Source organism: Zingiber officinale, chromosome 7A (assembly GCF_018446385.1).
Source record: "Zingiber officinale cultivar Zhangliang chromosome 7A, Zo_v1.1, whole genome shotgun sequence".
NCBI classification, from domain to species: domain Eukaryota; kingdom Viridiplantae; phylum Streptophyta; class Magnoliopsida; order Zingiberales; family Zingiberaceae; genus Zingiber; species Zingiber officinale.
Window position 1 is genome coordinate 45,655,298 of NC_055998.1, and position 6,000 is coordinate 45,661,297.

The window sequence follows — 6,000 nt, forward strand, 5'->3', positions numbered from 1 at the left end:
TTGTGATCGAGGCTTTGGGGATAAAAATCTCAGTTGGAGGCGCCTTGGACGGTGTTGAAGGCGTCTTTAACAGCTTATAAAAGAAGTGCTCGAGCAACATTCAACATATAACTTCAATTCACTATCTTTCTCTTGCACCCTGCTCCAAAGATAATTATACAAAATCATAACACTGCTCCGACGATCGAAAGCTCGCCACTTCAACTCTTTAGTCGTCGGTATAATTTTCATTTATAGCACTTGAACTATTATTTCATTGTACGTACTTGTTTTTGTATTTGTAATTATCTGAATTGTTAGTGAATTGCTCATCGAAAGTGATTGTCGATCACGTACCTTGGAGTAGGAGTCGTCATAGGCTCCGAACTAAGTAAAACCAAAAGTGTTAGCTTGACTTTTTATTTTGTATTAGATTTAAATAGACTCAAACAAAAAAAATAAAGAAAAAAAATTGATGAATAAGGTAACACCGAATCTATTCGACTAGATCGGTTTCATGGAAGTTTTCCATATGTCACTAGGGTAAATTAGGAAGTGCTCATAGCGGATGACCCAAAAACCTATCATCCTATGATTGCACGACTTATTTGGAGAAAAAATTCTTATAAATATATCATAAATAGAGATTAAATTATAGATATCTAGATGACAATTTAATATTCTTCCATTGCTTGAATTCAAATAGACTCAATAAGGAAGTCAATGATAAAATTATTATCATATTATTGTAAGGTCATAGATTCATGGAAACAAATTTTTATAAAATACGATAAAATTCTATACAATAGATCCCATATCTTCTGAGTGAACGCTGGGAGGAACTTCATCCAGAAGACTCCTTTTTTGTTTCATTTAAAATAGACTTGAATTGAGCTCCACTTAAAAATTCCATAGATAAGAACAAATCATCAAGATTTTTCTCATTACACACCCCTTTCCTCCTAGTACATCCGCATATTTCATTACACGCCTTTTTTCTTTTCTCTTTCTTCGTCTCTTTCATCGAGAGGCTTATGCTTGAACCCTTATATGTAAACTCTTAAGAACAGTAGAGTTTAAAACGAACCCAGGTTTAATTTGTATTATTCAAACTGATTTGATAAGGCAACTAATTAAGTCCAGTGTAAAATAAATTAAGTGTTGAAATGATTGTTCAATCTTAACTCGATTTTCTTTTATTGAACTTGAGTTTTGTTTAAGATTGATTTAAATTTGGTTTATTTAGTTGTTTGGAGCTCAACTTATTTAATTGTTTAAAACATATATATATATATATATATATATATATATATATATATATATATATATATATATATATATATATATATATATATATATAAATTTATTTAGTTGGTTAGTAAGTTTGATATTAAAAGTTTTTATTTATTTATTTTGAGAACTTGTTTATCTATTTATAAATTTGGTAAGAGTTTTGTTAACGAATATAGTTCACTAACTTTGGTTGAGGATATTGTTAGTAAATATTGTTTACGATCCGTTTATAATTTTTATTCATTATAGTAAAAAATGATTACTTTCATTTTAGATGTCCTTTATAGTACGCCTCTAGGTTATATGAAGAAAAGTAAATCACGAAGTCAGTTTAAAGCCGATTGCTAAGTGGTTAGTGGGGTAAGAGGAGTTTTTTTTTCGAGAGAACATACACATGTTGGGAATTGATCTTTGTTTTATTATAATAAATATGTCACATTCTAGTCAACTGAGCACTTTTATAGGGACCATGACATTATCAAACTTATTATATGTGTTAAAACTTATTCATTTGATTTAATAAGTTGTTCAAAATTATTTATTAAGTTAATCTTATGTATATTATTATATATATTAAATGAACGTAAATAAATTTTTACCAAATCAAATATCAAACTTACTCAGAAACTTTTAATTTACTCATAGCCCTAAAGAATAGGGGAAAAAAAATAAAAGAATTGAGAACTCTAAATGCTTCATATATAGTCCAATATGCATCCTTTTATAATATGTATTAATGCTCTATGTGGGGATTAAAATAAATCATATAAACAAATAGTAGCATAAGTATCATGATCAATATATTGAAACTTTATTTGGACTTTATAGAGTATTTAGCGTTGCTACTTAAAAAAAAACTGAGGAAGATGTCCCTTATCGTTTGTGAGCAAAGTGACCGTCTAATTTAATATGCTTAGTGAGATTATGAAATGGTAGATTATTTATAATTTTGATATCAATTTCATTATCAAAAAAGTAAGGACGTGAGTTAATAGTGCAAATGGTAGTCACCTTAATCACATGAGAACAAGATTCATCATAGTATGCACCATATTTTTGTTTGTAGCTTTGTGCTTATAGTGGGCTATATCAATCCAGGGATACATCCCGTTAAAAGCCCAAGAGGAGTCAATATGAACTAAAATTCTAAAAAAACAAATGCCCAAGAGAGGGTTCAATATGAATTAAAATTCTAAGATTGCTAGATGAAGAATCTCTTAGTATTTAAGTATTTGAAGAACCCTTATTTTGAGATGGGATGTGAGATTTTTTAATTTCTTAGATGCTTTAAGTCATCCTTCCCCAATTATCTTTAAGCCCATCTATTTATTATATCTCCAATCTATCAAATATAATTCATTTAAATTGCAGTGCCAACTCAACTACAATTACTCAAATATTTCGAATCATGAGTTCTACGAGTTTCATATCCACTTTGTAAACCTAAAAATTTTAATAAATGCAAGAAAATAATTTAACTGAATCAGACCTTCTCAAATCAATAGTTTTCATTCAATTAATTTTTATTCTTTAAAAATAACAACATGGTAATTTTAAGTAATTAAGCATAAAAGTGCAACACATAACAAAGAACAAGTTGCGAGGTCAAAAGGGGAACATTTTGCAATCCAAATTATCATAGAATGAAAAACCAAACAATAGCACCTATCAACTCACATTGGTAGTAGTCCAAACAGTTTGCTCAGAAGGATTTAAATATCTTTCATATTATTTTTTAAGTAATGTTTAATTTTTTTTTGTATTTAAGGTATTTTTAATTTTTAGGGTATTTTTTTATATATTTTTCATCTTTTGAATTTTTAGATTTTGAGTCCATTAGAGATTTTATAATTGTGACATGGTTAAAATTTTTTTCTTTTTTTTGGATTTCTTTCCTTTCTTGATATATTAAAATTTTGGGTATATTATAACTCTTGTTAGTAGATGTTTAACATGAAGTTTTTTTTATTTAATAATATTTTCACACTCGGTAGTGCGATTTATTTTTCTATTTCTTAATATTCTTCTTTTAATGAACAAGTTGTAGAAGATTGTTTTCGGTATTCATGTGTGAATCAATGAATTCAATAGTCTGATGATAATCACTATCTCATCAGCGTCAGTTAGTATCAAAGCTCTAGATCTCATAAATAGTTGTTGTGGTTGTGATTATGGTCACAACAAACAGATTCCAACTAGGGGAGAAATCAAGATTTTTTTGGGGGTCATCAGTTTTTTAGATGAAAAAATTAATGTATCATATTATATAACATGTCTTTTATATCATAATGATAATATTTCAACAAAATATAAAGACAAATGATTTAAAAAAAATAAAAATAGATTAAAAGAGTATAAAGAGAATAATCATACAAGGCACCATAAATACAATCAATCAAGTTCATTGATACTATGCTTTACTCTATAAGACTTCTCATCAAACTCATTTATTATGGATTTGATATCCGATCTATTTAGAAAATATTTGGGCGTTTAGAATTTGGGTTAAATTTGAAGTCTTGGGTATGGAGAAGAGGACATATTGGGCTAGTTAGAAAATTTATAACAAACTTTGGGTATTTGGACTAGGTAGTATACCCCTATAAGGAGGGTGCTAGCCTGCGCTTTAAGCTAGCCCGGGCTAAAGCCCAAGCTAGCCCCCTCCTATGTGTCGCCTCTGGTTCTAACTAAGGAAGCCTCACAATGTGATCTTAACATCCAAGACGAGATGCTTGAAGATCTATAAAGATAAGTCATGGAGTTATCCCAGCGTCTAGCGGCGCAAGATCTTGAAGATCGTGAGATATATGGTTGAGGTCGTGATAGACAGGTTTCAGCTAAGAAAGCTTCTCATTGTGATCGTAGTGCCCGTGATCTTAAAGGTCGTAAGTTCTTTTATTTCTATTTGGATAAAAATTTTCTTGAGAAAGATAAGAACGACAAGATCAAAATATTCAGTGAACCTATTTATGATGATGCTGAAAAAGAATTTTTTTTGGATTAATAATATTTTCGGTAGTGTTGTTTATTTTTCTATTTTTTGGTATTTCTCTTTAAATTAACAAGTAGTAGAAGATTATTTTTGTATTCATGTGCAAATCAACAGGATCAAGGTAACCCAACATGATCAACAGGCTATCTCGTCCGACGACAGTTGGTACACACAAAGATCTATTAGTTTCTTTGGTTTCTTTGAAATCTTGTCAAGGTTGGACATGTGTGGCAGCCTTTGAAAAGTTTCTCTATCGACTGGCGAAGGTTTGAAGCATCCGCCGGTGCTAGAGGATGCTGCATTGTTCCTAATGTCTGTTACTTCAAATGACGTCGTTGCCTTCAAGCGGGCAGTGCGAGAAGGACGACCACTCGATGCCTTCGCTCGTTGGTGTTAGAATGTATACTAAAAGCCTAGCTTTTGGTATAAACATTTATCTAGAAATAAGAATCACATTGGTCAAATGTCTACATTTATGATAAATGTAGTTGTTCAATTAATTTATATTGTAGATAACATGGTGTGTGGTGTCACACATAGAAGATCATGTTATCAGTACCTTATAAATTATAAACAGTAGCTCACGACCAAGATGGAAAGGAACAAACCATTGGAAAGTTGTAGTGTAATTAGGTATTAGTTTATCTTAACTATATAATTACACTATTACACTTAGAGTGTATTGAGTAGGACCATTAGAGGTCGTTTCTTTTATACTGACTTTATAAAGGAACAAAGACCTCAGTTATTATGGAAGTGTGTGCTCTTAATCCCAATATAATAACAAGCACATATATTTGATATTTATTTCTTTAATTTATCAATGGGTGAGATTTAGTTCGATAAATCAATAAGCCCGATAAGTTGGGAAATGATATCACTTATAGTGTGTGTTGTTGATTATAGAAGGAAACTGTGTCCTAGTGATCTAGGTTGAGAATGTTCCCAAGAGGAGCTCATAAGGATTGTCATGTTAAACCCTGCAGGTGGACTTAGTCCGACATGACGATGAAGTTGAGTGGTACTACTCTTGGAGCTAGATATTAATTAAGTGAGTTGTCAGTAACTTACTTAATTAGTGTACATTTGTTATCTTAAACACAGGGAGACTAACACACTCATAATAAGAAGGATCCCAAAATGTAATTTGGGATTGGTGCGGTAGTTCAATAATAGTTCTCTAATGGAATGAATTATTATTGATAAATTTAAGTTGTGTGTTCGGGGCGAACACGGGATGCTTAATTTTATCGGGAGACCAAAACCAATTCCTACTCTCGGTCCCTATCGTAGCATCTTAATTATAGAGTACTATACCCACCTATACCCACCTTCTTACCCATCCTATAGGGGCCGACCAAGCTAGCTTGGAGACCAAGCTAGGGCCGGCCAAAGTTTGGTTCATGGGTGCTTCAAGGTGGCTGGCCCTAGCTTGGGTTCAAGCTTGGTGTGGCCGGCCCAAATTTAAATAAAAGGATTTTTATTTTTTAAAAATTTTCTTATGTGGATAACATGATTTAAAAGAGAGTTTAAAAATTTAAATCTTTCCTTTTATAAGATTCTATAAAAGATTAAGAGAAGAGCTAAATCTCTTTCCTTATTTGTAGATTAAAAGGTTGATTTTAATTTTGGTAAAAACTTTCCTTTTAATTATGTTCATGATTTAAAAGAAAGTTTAAAAATTAAAAATTCTCTTTTATTAGTTTCTACAAAAGATTAAGAAAAGATTTAATATC